This window comes from Equus przewalskii, chromosome 7 (assembly GCF_037783145.1).
Source record: "Equus przewalskii isolate Varuska chromosome 7, EquPr2, whole genome shotgun sequence".
NCBI classification, from domain to species: Eukaryota; Metazoa; Chordata; class Mammalia; order Perissodactyla; family Equidae; genus Equus; species Equus przewalskii.
This window is the reverse complement of record NC_091837.1, coordinates 83,999,613-84,015,848: the sequence shown is the minus strand read 5'-3', so window position 1 is coordinate 84,015,848 and position 16,236 is coordinate 83,999,613. Positions and strand designations below refer to the sequence as shown.

Sequence of the window (16,236 nt, the reverse complement as noted above, 5' to 3'; positions counted from 1 at the left end):
CTGCACATTGAAAAGTTATCCAGTCGACTATATGGGTAATATTCATAAATTACCCTTCATATTTGCAAAAATCTCTAATGTTTAAGAATATTATCATTATTCCAAATATTGTAAATCAGGTGGCCTTTGCACAATATGTATATATATACACACATATATACATATAAATATAATCCCCAAATTCGTGGAGAAAAATTTTAGAAATTCTGGTTGCTGACATTCTTCAGTAACACAGCAACTTGTATGTTCTATGGAATCAGAGCTTTGACTGGCCGTGATTCTAAATGTAAACTCTTACCTGAATGTTCCTCTCCTTACTGACGTTTATATTGTAAAATAAGAAACAAGAACAGTCTATGTAGGAAGGAATATGAATAGCAGTCCCTACTCAATATATCTTATAAAGGACAAGTGTATTTAAGAGAGACGTATGTTTGTTTATTCTTTTTTCCACTTGATTAGATAGCACTGCTCTTCTTAAAAATGAGACAAAATACAGCACAGCAAAATTTTTTTTAATTCTACATTGTCAACAGGCTAAATTCCAAACTGATAGCATGGCACCAGAACTACCTCACAATTTCAGTTTCATCCCGCCTTGTCAAGTTCATTTCGCACAATGATCCAGTGACCTGTGTGGGCCAAATGATTTGACAGCTCTGAACTTCCATTTTCTCTAAAACAGAGATGATCATGTATGGGCTATTGTCAGAAAAAAAAACCCATAAGATTTTTAAGAAATGGCAGCTGCTATCCACCTGATAACTTTTTACTCCACTTAAGGTGCTAAAAAATATCATATATAAAGGAATCTTGCACACATAACTTTTTACTTCAAAGTTTGTTTCTTAGGACTGGCCTGGTGGCATAGTGGTTAAGTTCACACACTCCGCTTTGGTGGCCTGGGATTTGTGGGTTCAAATCCTGGGCCCAGACTTATATACCACTCATCAAGCTGTAGTGTGGCAGTCTCCCACATATAAAAGAGAGAAAGATTGGCACAGATGTTAGCTCAGTGATAATCTTTATCAAGCAAAAAAAAGAGGAAGATTGGCAACAGACGTTAGCTCAGGGCCGAGCTTCCTCACCAAAACCAAAAAAAATTGTTTCTTATATATGTATATGTTTTCCAGTAACACTTAAGAGGCATGGCACAGAGGAAAGAACTAACTTTTAGAATCAAAAAAGTCATTTGAATTTTGTTTCTCCACTAACAACTAAATCATTTCAAGTCAGTTACTCAAAATATATGAGCACTGGTTCCTTCATGTTTTGATCTGGGATAATCCAGTCTCCTTCAATCTTTCCTTGACGTTCACTACATGTTAGCTGAGTAAGCAACTGAAATATTAAAGCATTACCCCTCTGAAAGTTGTTGCATCTTCTTAAATTAAAATTAATTTGGTGGAAGGAAATGTAAAGCATACTTACGTATATTGATTACAAAAGAAGAAAACAACAATGGCAAAAAAATATGTAAACCATAGGAAAGGAAATGAAAACATGCAGTTATCTATTTATCAAGGGGTAATAATGCTTGTTTATGCTTTGGTAACTATTCTTTCATTTTTTCTGTTAAATGAACATATATTTAAAACATATGCCCCATATAATGTGGTTGTAAAACCACGGAAAATGACTTTGAAACCAAGTCTTACTCTGTGGCATGCTCTTTTTTCCTCACATAGTATTGAATAAACATGTTTATGTAGTTTATTCATCCAGGTTAGCAAATATATGCCAAGTGCCCACTATATGCCAGATACTCTTCTAGTTATTTGGGATAAATAAGTAAACAAGACGATGACAGCTCTGCCCATGAATTGTATAGTAGGTAAGAGAGTGCCAAATTCTTCCAAAAATTAGATCAGGGAAAAGTGTCTATTTTTAGAAGTCTTTACTGACTAGAGATGAATCAATTATGTAAACACACATAATGCATCCAATATATTTCTATTATCCATATATTTTGCTTTGATTCTTTTTAAATGTTTCTCTGGTAGAGAGATTCATAAACCTAAATCTTCACATTGACTCAATATTATTTCATTAGGCTGATGTTTTTAGGGATTTGATGGCTGTGCACATAATATGCAAAACAAAATTTTCCTTCAGAGAGTTTTTGCCTCTTTTTCTACTCAACTGCAGACTGTGAATGGCCCATGTTATAAGCCCCTCAAAAAAAATGGCTGTCTATGAGCATTTCTGAGGAGCAAAGCAGAGGACAGAATATTCTATTCAGTTTTAAAAGACTCCCTATCACAGTTCATGGGGCTTTGTCAATGCTCCATGAATGATGGTTTCCGTCCAAATGCCTCCTTAACAAGAGTGAATAAGTTCCCATGTAAATATCACCAGAAAATCAGACAACTCTAGCTTTAAGTTACTGAAGGGAGGAAATGAGCACTTCTGTCCTCACGAGATGACCAAACTACATAACCAAATGAAAGCGACAAATGTTTTCCAGCATCTGAAGAAAACCACTTTTGATTCTAATATTTATTTTGACATATATATTATGCATAATATTAGATAATTGCTTTTTAAAAATATTCTGTTGGCCTGAATAAACATGCCTTCATGTTAGTGGTATATAGATCACAGAATACTTTTAAACAATTAGTGTAGGAACTTTCTCTTACTTGAATTACTATAATATTTTTCTACACGGACTTTGAATATCATCATTTCTGTTGCATGGATACAATTTTTACCATTCAGTTTCGAGAGTGTTTAATTAATAGAAGAAACTTTTCCTTGCTTGCATTACTATATATTTTCATGGTTTCATGGAAGCTTTTGAATAGCAATAATATTTTTACTGAATGGATAACATTCTTTACCATTGAATTTTAAAAGAATGTTCAAGATGAAATCACTCACAAACTGGTGCATCAACTCTTCTTCCATCTGAGGTGTATATATAATATGTACACACTATATAGTATATATGTGCCAACCTTACAGGTGTTGGTTGAGCCAATAGTATGTTTAAATGCACTTCTCCATTGATGAGAAGTTAACAATTTGGATCATTTGGTGGGAATTAGACAAAGGTGCTTTCAGAAAGTTTCTAAGTTATGATATTTTAAAATATAATTCTCTTTTATTGCATTTTCTTTTGGTTATACTACTTCTAAAATATTACATTAAATTCTGTTCTCTCTGTGTGTGTTTAGGTAAATACTGTTTCCAAAACCAGCCAAGGATGAATCAGAAATGACTGAGAATTGAGTGAAAAGAACAAAATGAAAAACATACAATACTAAAAACAGAAAAAAGTAGGAAAATAAAATAGTGAATGACTATCAAATCCAGAGCTTTCTTTAAGTTTCTTTTTGTATAAAAGTCATTCTTTAAGGTGACCTGTGGACTAAACTTATCTTGTTGCTCAGGCTTAAATTAAAAGAGGAACATCCCCAGATTTCTATTTTTATTGATATTGCATTTTAAGTATTACTTTGACATTTTAATGAACTAACACAAATACTTCCCTATTTCATTACATATTTAAAATTTTCTACATGGGGTCACTGCATAGATTTTCCACAAAGAGAAAATTAAAACATTAAACAATTTCAGAGAAGAAATTTTCTGTAGTGATTGGTGGCACTTTATTCAAAACTATTGCTCCTTTAAAAAGGAAGGTAACAGATTAATTTAAAATATTATCTTGGAAAAAATTTAGTTTTCTAATTTTTATGTGTTGTTATGCTTCCCAACCCACAACATCATTATTGATTTAGTAATTTCATGAAGATTGAAGGAACAGAATTCCAACAAAAATGTAGATAAAATGTATATGTATCTATTAGGTATATAACTAAAGGAAAATTTGAATCTGATCTTTTCTCTGACTCTGTAAGTTTTTAGCATTAGTACACATTCAGTATCATTGATACATTTGTAGTCCTTTGATAATGTCTAAAACAACTGGAAACTCTTATTGGTCAATATGACTTAATTGGAATAAACATAGCTTTATGAAGAGCTAGTAATGCAGAAATAAAGTATCCAATTGACAGAGCACTCTATAGAAAGAAAAATCACCTAGAAATGACCACGTTTTCTCATTAGTTTATTTTATCTCAATGAAAAGTGACATTTTAAAATGAAATAAGTCCTGACTATATCAAGGGGTCTGCTATTGTATGCCTCCTGTGAGGACTGAGTTGTTAAGCTTCTCTCAGGTACTAAACTAATTGTGCAGGTCCGCAGACAGGTCATTTTTACACAGTTGCATCAGGAAGTACAATAAGGCATGCTTTACTTATTATCATAGTTTTATGAGTTGTAAAATACTTTTTTTAAGGAGAACAGATATTGGACTCATGTGACAACTTACTGAAAGATGTGTGAGAGATCAGAACTGGCCACCCCAAAATCTTTGGCTTGATTATTTTTAAGAACAAAAGACTCTGAAAGAAACTTTGACCTCCCCCTCAACTGCCTAAAAGAATTTAAAATAGAAGGGCCTCTTCCAGGAAGGAGCTAAAACCATAAGGCAACTGTAACGTAATGTAAAATGCACTTCTCAGGTCACATTGTCTCTAGTTGGCCCATTTATATTTCCATCTCCATGTAAATTGACTTTCACCTCCTTGAAGTCCCAAACCACTACCCCCAACATCCTCCTTTGTCTTTAATTGAAGATGATATTTAAGACAAGAGCCTCTTCCATTTGGGCAAGTTGCTCAGTTTTCTTGAGTGTGTCCCATGTATACACATTATAAAGCTTAGTTTGATTTTCTCCTGTTATTCTGTCTCACGTGGATTTAATTTGTAGACCAGCCAGAAGGACCCAGAGGGTTGAGGATATGTCTTCCTCCACTATAGATGTTTCTGTAACCATAAACATAATTACACTGGAGTTTAAAGGAGATTCTGTCTCGGGGCCAGTCCCATGGTGTAGAGGTTAAGTTCACCTGCTCCGCTACAGTGGTGCAGATTTCGCAGGTTCAGATCCCAGGCATGCACCTATGCATCGCTTATCAAGCCACGCTGTGGCAGGCATCCCACACATAAAATAGAGGACAATGGGCACAGATGTTAGCTCAGATCCAATCTTCCTCAGCAGAAAGAGGAGGATTGGCAGCAGATGTTAGCTCAGGGCTAATCTTCTTCTTCTTCAAAAAATTACTATAGCACCAAAAATAATTGAAAACTTATATATAAATCTAACAAAATAGTACAGGCTCTGTATGCAGAAAAGTACAAAACTGATGAAATAAGCAATCATGATCTAATTAAATGGAGAGATATCATGTATTCATGGATTGAAGGACTTGCTATTGTTAAGATGTCAATTCTTCCCACCTTCATCTTAATCATCACAGTGGTTCACTTAAATCGGATGTTGAGACTGATACTTGGCCATTTTGAAGTTCTCCTGCTCCTGAACCAACAGGCAGAAAAAGGCATCATTCTAAGAGCCTACAGCAGTCATATTATTTACTGATATTGTGTTGCTGGCACACAATTAAAGGGCTATCTAGAGACTCATTGGGGTGGCTCTTACTAATTCCACATCTAATAGCATATGTCAGAGGAGGATTAGACCGATATAACGGAGACAGAATCCCTGAGAACTTAGACCTCTCAGAAAAATTCTCTCTCCTCAAAACTCATGTAAAATATTCCATTGCATTTTGGATAAAACATACAATCTGTAGCCAAGTCTGTAACTCCTTCCATGTTCGGAGCGAAGCCTATCACAGCCCGCTTTTCTACCTGCTTATTTCATATCAGCAAATTGACGTTCTTTCCATCCTCCAAGTCTTCTAGTCTATTGCTGTTCTCTTTGTCCATACCCTCCACTCGGATTCTCTCCACCTCCTCTCCTATTTAAACCCCTACTTACCATAAAAATATGATCTTCCATTGTTTATTCTCTGTGAAGAATTGCCTAACTTTTGAAGTTAAACGTTTAAAAAAATGTTTTTACAGTAGCTGGTACTTCTTTTCTTGTTAAGAGTAATTAATAATAAATAGCATACTTAAGATATTATAATTATAAAATTATTAATAATTATAGCAAATAATTATTTGCCATAATCAACTGATGGGCTGGCGTTCATACTCCTATTCATACCCATTCATATTTTAATCTTTCATTAAATTAAGAATTATTTGCTGATCATCTCCTGTCTTAATTCATTATGATGTCAATATACATATAACCTTGATCCTCAATTCTTTTAATCCTGTTCCTAGATGATCTTGGAAGTCACCATATGTTCACCTCTTATTCCCAGGATAATTCCTAGACCATGTCACTAATAATTATATCAACCTCTCCATAAATTCATCTTCTGGTATCCCACATTTTGGTGATCAACTCTTATTTCCAACCAGTCCCCATAGCATCTCAACTGTAAAACCTCATAATCCCTTTGTATGTACAATGTTTTTATCCTATCTCTTATCATATATATTATTCTCTGTTTAGCCAACTTAAATCCCACAGCCAGTCATCATATTCATTCTTCTGCAAACTCTGAACTCTCTTTCTTCACTGACTAGATTGGTAAATTAAATTAAACGATCTCCCTAATCAGCACGGCACATGCAGCTAAGCATGTCTAGAGAGAAATACATAACCGCAACGACTGGTCTCGCTTGAAAATCATGACCCTGAGCACAGGTAAGCCCTCATTTCTTCATTTTCTGTTTTTTAAGATCTCTCATCTCCCAGATGGCTGTTTCCTGCCTAATCTCTACTCACAACTTTATTATGGGAGACTCTTCATCCTTATTCTCCACTGATGTTGTTTACTATTTTCCTGAGAAACGAGAATTTATACACATTTCCGCTATCTTTTCTATCATTTTAAGGTATATACTCTGCATCCCCTCCTCTGCTGAGAAATACACCTTTCTTCCTTCAGTCTAAGGCCAACACTTCGATTTGTTCATGAGATTCAATACCCTGTGAAATATCTCAGAATATTGTGATGGCAGTTCTACTTTGTAAATCTTATATTACCATCTTTTTCCTCCAATGAATCATTTCCAGCAGCATAAAAATATGCTGCTACTAACATGTTTCTCTCTTCCTCTTTGTTGTAAGGATTGTTGAATTGATTTATTTGATGGCTCAAATTCCTCTCCTCCCATTTTCTCCTATATACATTTCATATCCACTCTAATGGCCAAGTTTTATGTGTCAACTTGACTAAACTGTAGTCTCTAATTAATCGGTCAAACACTAATTTAGGTCTTGCTGTGCAGGTATTTTGTAGATGTGATTAATGTTGACTTTAGGTAAAGGAGATAATCCTAGATAATCAGCATGTCCTTGATTTCAGTTGAAAGGCCTCAAGAGCAGAACTGAGACTTCTCAGAAAAGGAAGAAATTCTGTCTGAGGACTGCAGCTTCAGTTCCGGCAGGAAAGTTTCAGCACTCTTCCTAATAGCCTACCCTGTGGATTTCAGAGATGCCTAGTGAGCCCCCTCAATTGCATAAGCAAATTCCTTGCAATGAATCCCTTACTATATATCCCACTGGTTCTGTTTCTCTGGTTGTACCATGCCTACTTACCTACTATTCTACCACAACGACTTTGAGTAGATCAACAAAGAGTTCAATGCCATAAAATCCAGCATTCCATTTTGGTCCTCATCATGATTGATCTCTTATTAGTCTCACTTGTCATAGTCAATCAATCTTGTTCTTTGATACAATTTATTCACTCGACTTCACCCTTCCACACTCTCCTGATTTTCTTTCTTCCTGGCTGGACATTTCTCTCAGTTAGCTTTGCCTGCTGTCCCTCATTTGCCTGGCCAGATTGATGTTATCACTTTCTTTTAGCTGTTCTGATGGGTGTGGAGTGATTTCTCATTGTAGTTTTAATTTTATTTTCCTACCGGCAAATGATTTTTAACGTCTTTTTATGTGTTTTTTTACCATCTGTAAATATTTGTTAAAAGGTCTCTTCATCTATTTTTCCTATTTTCTAATCAAATTTCTTTTTATTTACTGTTGAGTTTTAAGAGTTCTTTATATATTCTAGATACTAGTACTTTGTTAGCTAGGTGGTTTGCAAATGTTTTTTCCCACTCTGAATGGGTGTTGAACTTTGTCCAATGATTTTGTTTCTACGTTAATTAATCAGATCATGTGATTGTTCTTTTGGATTACATTGATTGGTTTTGAAATATTGATCTAACTTTGTGTGTTTGGAATAAACTCTACTTGGTCATATATAATTCCTGTATAATTCTTTATATATATTGCAGAATTTTCTTTGCTAATATTTTGTTAAGGACTTTTACATCTATATTCATAAGGATATGGCCTGTCTTCTTTACACCTTTCAGCACTTTCTTATTTTTTTAATACATAAAGGCCAATGTTGTAAGTTGCGCTGAGTGGATGGAATAGGGAAAGGTACATCTAGTCCATCTCCCAGAAGCAGAAGTCCTGTCACAGCATTTTGAAATTTAAAATAAAAGAAAGGTAGGAATGTATCTTCAATTTTTATAAGTATATATTTGCAATAAAAATATTCCATTTATCTTGTATTCATTATGCGATTTACTCCAACCAATATATTCTAAGGGATATTGTTATTACTACTTTGCATATTAAGACAATGATGCTTATAAACATTATATCAGGTCAGTAGTAACTAGAGGAGGCAAGATTTGAATCTAGACTAATTGACCTCAAAACCTGTTTTTTAACCAGCACCATGCTACCTTTCTTATTTAAACGATGACTACATTTTAATCATAACACTTATATTTTAATCAGAATGTTGAGCAAAAAGGATCAGTGTTATTTTTTAACATATATAAGAAAATAATATAAGTATAGACGTTCTATAAAAACATCTCGTTGGAGATAAAACATTTTAATAAACATATTAGTGTAATATAGTTGTATTACGGCCACATTAACTAATATAAGTAAGCCTATCTTGTTCTCCTAGATATCTATATGTATCTATCTAATGCATTTAAATATAAATGAAGTGATATGACCCAGAATAAAGCAAGCTTCAATTTAATGAATAAAATTTGCAATTAAGCTGCATCTTATATTGATTTTTACAAAACACATTTATATTCTAACTAAAACATATTGTAACCTCCAATCATACTATGTATTCTAATATTAGAATTTCATCTTTCAAAGTATAGCACTTTTCAATTACTCATATAATTATGTTTACTAAAAATGTCAGTGACCTGTTCTATCAATAAATTTTTTTAAATTCATTTAGGTGATGAGGGTTAATCTTTTCAATTTATAGGGTAAAATTATTTCTCAGTATAAGCAAAATTAAATGACATAAAACACTAGAGTACAATTCTTTAAAAATTAACAAAAAACTGTGATAGTTTCTCTTTTTCATATTTCTGATTCTTCTAAAAAGTCACTAACTTCAGTAATTCATAACAATGATTAAAGTATTCTTTCACATATTCTTAAGAGCCATTTTGACTTTTAATTTTCCTTTTACTTTCTCCCTCTACATTTTCCTTCTTTTCTTTCACTGTACATACTTATCATTTTATTAAGCAGCTTTTTTAACTATAGGATATTTAAAATATATATCTCATGTTTTTGACATACGTATGCAATTTTAAACTAAAACCTGATCATCCTAATTTATGAGGAACCTATGATTCTAAATATGGTGTATTATAGAGCTATTTTTAGAAAAGTAAAGGAGAAATCTCATCTGAACAATAATCCTATTAATGTTATGATAAGCATGTCCAATGATAGCTTAATATATTTGCATTTATTCACTCATTTACCAAACATTGATTAAGGTCAGAAATAAGGCTAGTCACTGGGGACATAATTATGAGCAGTGAATATTTCCATCTCTCAGCCTACAGAAGACTTTTAGTCAAAGGTCTCAATGTATCCCAAAATAACATTTAAAATAATTTTTAAAAGAAGTGTGAATATATGTTAAATAGAGCCTAAAGTGTTTGCTTGTTTGTATAATCAGGAGTAAAAAAAAAGCATGCCATCATATTTCCTTTTGTCTCTCTCAGAGCTTGGAATCGTTCTTATAGACATGGATTCTCCATATGGCAGGAAAAATAGCAGCCAGAAGCCTATTAACTAAACACTCTCTTATATTAACAATTCTGCTTTCTCCCCACTCCGCTTCTTCCTGAAAAAGAGATTATCTCTCTACCAGTGTCCTTCTTTCAGTTTTTGGTCTTGGCTTCATCTTTTTAACCAATGATGCAGAAAGACGTTATACATGAGGCTCGAGTCACGTACCACTTCCTCCCAGGATTCACTAACAATCAGATGAATTAGGCAAGAGCAGTTAACAGTCTCTTCATAATGATATTATGGGAGCCAGAGGTTTTCCACTGTATATAAAAGAGATACTAAGAAGATAATGTTTCTACTCTATTTGCTACTATACAAAAAATATAGATAGACGTGTATTTCCGTACATAAAACTCCATTACTATATCACACTGCATTTGCCTCATGTAACTACCAGAATTACAACACAAATGCTCTTACCTTCTGCCAAAAAAAGGGAAATTTCTTGAAACGCAAAGCCTCACTCACTTACTACTTCCAGCTTCAAGTGTGGGAGCTCTGCGTGATATATACTGTTCTCGAATCTCCTGCACCTTGGTCATTATGTGTATCTCCATTATCCAGAAACCCATGCCAAAATGTTTTGTAACTCCCTGACCCAAACTTTAGCTTCACTGGAAAGTCCCCAGGACATTTGATTATCAGATCTCCAGTCCAACCTGGGATAGCTGGGGGCAGATACAATGAGGTCTCTTCATAAAGACACCAATAGCTGTCAGAAGGGCCAACCTGGACTGAAGTCTGTCCTTTTCATCCAAAACCTATTGAAGCCTGCATAAAGAAATTAACATATTCGTACCCTTCACATTTTCTATAAAGTCTCCTAAATACATATACTTCGGAGGATGTGGCCTGAACTATAAAATAAAGCACAGTATAATTTTACAAACTTTTAATTATCATGCTAATCCATTTGTAAACTTGCATGCCACCGCAGTAATGGTTCTTGCTACGTTTTGTTCCATGTCCATTTATTTCACTTCACTCTGGTTAATTGTTTCTGTTTGTCAGGGCACACAATTTGTTGAAAACCATAGAAATCCAACTCTAGTTAACCTGATTGAAAAGGAAACATTGTATTTTACAAAATTGTGAAGTCCAAAGAAGAGTATAGATTCAAGAATGGCTGGATGTGGCAGTACAGACAATGGCAATTAGGCTTTATCATCTGGCTCTTCTTACCGTCACTTGGCTTTATTTTCCTGTAGATTCTCACCAGCCAGAAGGCAAGACTGACAACAGAGCAAAATGACATTATTCCTCATCCAGCTATTCCAGAAAGAGAAAATTACTCTTTCCTAGCATCCAGATATCAATATCAGGGCAATCAAACAGTGAGTTCAAACACTCCAGGCTGCACAGAGCATGATTCCCCACTCTTGGTTCATATACTGCATGATGCAACAAAAAAAAAGATGGGATGATGAAACTGACGGGCCCAAAATAACTAGTTAGGATGGAAAAGAGTGGGTAAATAGTAGAAAAACAAGATATTGGGAGGGAAAAAGGCATAAATAGAAACAAAGAAGCATAATTTAATATTCACCTTGAAATAAACCAAATTTATGATAGAGGTATAATCCTATGTATATTATAAAGTCATAACTAATACAGTATATAAAATTAATCTTAAAGATAAATATGATTTTGCCAGAAAAAGAAGAAAGGTGAGTGAGGCAGAGATTTAATTCCTAAGGAAAATGTGTATATGAAACACAAAAGAATGAATGAGTGCAGTTTATCAGGGAATATGGAGTAGCTTTGTGAGGCAGCGGTAGGATGAAGAGAGAGAATGTAGTGGTGGCAGCTTTACTTAAGCCTGGAAAGTTCTTCAATGCACTGTGATTTAAGAATCTGAGATTTCATGATGAATAACGACTGATTTCTCCTGCTACCTAGGTGTTCAAATTTTAGTTGAAGATGAGCATGCTCGACTATATAATTATGGTGTTTTCTAAGCGCTATATTGGAGATATATAAAACGACATTTATGAGTCATAGTTGAAGATATAGAGCTCCAAAAAAATTTCAAATTTAGAAAGCAATCACAGAAAACAAAAGTTATAGGAAATTATTCCATGTGTAGTTTCATAATTTCATTAAAAACATCTGCTAAATGACCAATATTCTATCAAAAGTTTCTATTAGAAAATAACTTAACAATCTGCACGTGAAAGTGAAGTTTATTCTTCACCTTACTCTTTCTGAGTTTCTTTTTTATTTTATATTTAACTTTTGGTAACTGAGCTTGGTTTCACGCAGTTAATTTTAGGCCATGCAATGAAGACATGACTCTCTGATCAGAAATAGAATTTAATAAAGATGTGTGAGGAAAAAAATTATAAGCTTGACTGAACTCACATTGTTGAAAGCCTTTTGCTAATGGAATTTCAGACATGCTTGTTTGCTTATTTGTTTGAATCAATCTTTCCATGGTAAAATATAAGGGTACTTAACATAGGTATTTCTCTCCAGCAAGAGTAGAAGGAGGGCTAATCCTTTAAAAAACAGAAACAGAGTACAAACATTTCACTGCTACTTTCTATAAAATTTGAATATGATTTTCAATATTTGTATGACAAAATGTTTCTTGAAATAAAAAAGGGAAAGCTTAAGGAAATGGAGATCTAAAAATCAATAAAGCCAATTATACATTTTTTGAGATTTTTTTAATTGATGTTTTAAGCTTTGAAGTCAGAGAAATCTTTTTGACCCCGAACCCTTACACTGTCTACTGTGCTATAATGAGCAAAATACTTCACCTCTGTGGGTCTCAAGCTCCTCACGTGTAAAATTTAGAAAATAGCAACTCTCTTCCAGGTCATTGTGAAAACAAAATAACTCATACGTTGGATCAACATTATTTTTCAGTTGTTTTTCAAATTGAACGAAAGATAAATGTCTCCTATAAAACACTCATGTTTTTATCATAATATATAGTTTCTTCCCAGAAACAGTCACAGTTAAAAATTATTAAAAATAAAACCCAGAAATGTTTAACTAGTTAATAGATTTATTTGTATTAGGAGGATAGAAAAGAATAAGACCATTCCTTGCTTTTAAGTGACAAAATTCAGTGAGGAAAACAGAACACAAAAACAGGCACAAAAAGTAACAACAGGACATAGAAAAAGAAAAGTCATGGGGACAATGCAAATTATTACATAATTACAAGGTAGCTTTAATGATGGGTAGTGGTATAGGACTTCAGAAAGTCTCTTTGATTGTTAGAGGAATGATGAGTGCTATCACATAGGAGGGACGCCTATAAAAGAGGCATTTGAATATTTATAGTGTTTATTTGGGATATGTTTATAAATATAAAAATGTCAGTATTCAATAGCAGACACTGTTTTTGTTTACATTTGAAATAACATTGAAAAATGATACTTTGCTTACATTTAATAATAAAATTAAAATATCTGACATTTAGTGATATACACACCAGGAATTATTCTAAGTGCTTTACATAAATTACTTTATTTAATGTTCACAACTACCCTTTGATTTGGATTGTCTTATTATCCCTATTTCACAAAAAAATACTAAACCCAGAAAGTTAAATAAACAAGCTCACAGAGCTAGGAAACAGTAAAGGCACTCATAAATACTATCAAGGGGAGGGATGTACCATGACTAGCGAATCGTCTGTACATGTAATTACCGAGATGAGAGTACAGATGTACTATTTATGCCCCCATTTTTTCCGTGGAGTTATGAACACTCACGCATGAGTGAGTTAAGGGAGAATTATTGAAGAAAATTGATGTCAGTTCTTTAGTTCTTTTTTTTTTTTTCACCACAAAACACATCCAGCAAGTTCCCTTGGGAGAGAGACTTTCTCTACATTTGTCAATATTTGTCAATATTCCAGTTATAACATAATGCCTGGCATCTAGGACTGTGCAAGAAGTGTTTGTTAATTGAATAAAGAGCTTTCTTCAGGGGCCGGCCCGGTGGCACAGCGGTTAAGTTCGCACGTTCCGCTTCTCGGTGGCCTGGGGTTCGCCGGTTCAGATCCCGGGTAGGGACATGGCGCACCGCTTGGCAAAAGCCATAATGTGGTAGGCGTCCCACATACAAAGTAGAGGAAGATGGGCACGATGTTAGCTCAGGGCCAGGCTTCCTCAGCAAAAAGAGGAGGACTGGCAGTAGTTAGCTCAGGGCTAACCTTCCTCGGGGCCGGGGGGAGTAAAGAGCTTTCTTCAAGGCAACACTACCAAGAAGTCCATAAGGGCTAAACACATTAGCATTTGCTGATTACCTAGTTGATAGATACACCAAAAATACACACACAGACACACACATACATGCACACAGAGATGGATAAACTACTGCTTTGAGTAAAGTGAAAAAGAAAAAAAATATTTCAGGTTTTTTGTATAAAACATGAATTGTAATCTTAAATATACTAATTAGAAAAAATATTAATAGCCTATTTTATCATGATTTCTATCAGACTTGAGAGCTGGAGAGCTTGCCCCTGACCTCTGTCTATCATCATAAAGAATACACCATAAGAAGACGTAGTTCAGGAAACGAAACTAGAGGCAAGTCATTGCAAGAAGTTTATTCTATTCTGTGGATTGGGTTTCCTGGCTTTATCAATCATTTGAAAGTAGTTACAAAATTTAAAGAAAACGTTAATAACAGATTAAAATTGTTGTGTATAGCTCGTTCTTAATTTTGACATTGATCTATCTATATATCTATCTATGGTTTTAAAAATAATATAAAACATTTCCACCCTAAGATGTTGTTGATATCTTAACATAGTTTAAAAGGTATTACAAGTTTATTTGTCTCCAGCCCCGCATTTTTCAAATACATTTTGAAAGAAAGGTAAGGAATCATTTTTCCCACATGACATTGCCTTTAAGGCTTATGATTAAATAGTCAGCACCATTTCTTTATTGAAGGTTTTCAGGTAAGGTAAAAGAAAAAACTTAAATCCTTCAAGGGTCTAAAAATCGATGCTGCTCACCATCCGAAATGGTGACTCATTCTGGTAATTACTTGTAAAATATCTTTTTTCAGGGCTGCCACACTTTTCAACTTTCTGTCTATTAAGCATTACTTCAGAAAGATTCGGTCATGTCAGTGAAAAACAATTCTGAAATCACGCAATTACCGAACAGCTCAAGGCATATCATCAACGTACTTGAAAACAAAGGATTTTCTACTGGCAGTGTGCTTTGCTGTGGCATCGATGTATCTTCTAAGTTGCAGTCACCCTCCATAGGGCTATTCACGAATATGATACATCTTAAACTCTGTAAGTCTTAAATAGGGATGTGGGCTTCTCCAAACTTGATTAATCACAGGGATGTAAAATACTAGATATTCAAAAACATCTCGAATAACTTAAGAACGTGGTCCTCCAGCCTTGTTTCAGGACACTCATATCTTCCAGTCCCTGCTCTGTTCAATAGCAATCCCTGAGTTATGTGATGAAAGAAAGCATGTCTGTCACGCTTTGCAACATTTACGCCACATGTTACTTGGCAATATGGACATTCAATAAATATTTGATTAATTAAATGAATTTGTTTTTGTTATTGAAATCTGACATATTGTCCTTCGCCTGGTGCTTTTCAAGTGCTTCCTGAAGCAGGGCTGATGGAGAAAATATTAAGCATATGTAACTGCAAGGACACTGACCAATCAAATAGAGTACTGGCCTACTCAGAAGCACGTAGTCCAATACAGCAAACTGTTACCGCCTATAAACATAGGTTCTTTACCAGCACACAAGAGGGACGAGATAAAAATTAGAAGGCCAGTCTTATGGCAAGAAAAGGTTGTTATTTTGGATAACATCAGCCGAGAGATGAGAGTGAGCCCTAAATTTGTTTCATTTCCTCTGTCTCCCCAAAAGAGGGCAGGCGAAGAGTTTTAAAGGTTTGTGAGGAATGTGGCTCCTTGTAGAGAGGCAGGGGGTCAGTGGCCTTGCTGGTCAGAGCTTTCCCACCAGCCTGCATTCAGCCCTGGGAGGAGGAGATGATGAGGAATCCAGGTGGCTGTTCTTGTCTGTGTCTGTCTCCATGGTGGATAGTGGATTCCAGAGCCAGGGAGCCAGGGAGTAAGCAGGGAAAGAGTGCTTTGGTTTTAACCTCGTATATGCTGGGTTTAATGTAGGAGAACGAATA

General features: G+C 34.5%; 1 long non-coding RNA gene across 1 annotated transcript in view; it reads left to right on the top strand.

The window, feature by feature from the left end:
• LOC139084589 (uncharacterized) overlaps positions 1-15,632 on the top strand; it is a 30,290-nt gene extending 14,658 nt beyond the window's left edge. Inside the window, exons 3-4 of the long non-coding RNA XR_011542089.1 lie at positions 14,547-14,637; positions 15,125-15,632. This is a non-coding gene — a long non-coding RNA (uncharacterized lncRNA). The remainder of the gene's footprint in view (positions 1-14,546; positions 14,638-15,124) is intronic.
• The last annotated feature ends 604 nt before the right edge of the window (positions 15,633-16,236 follow it).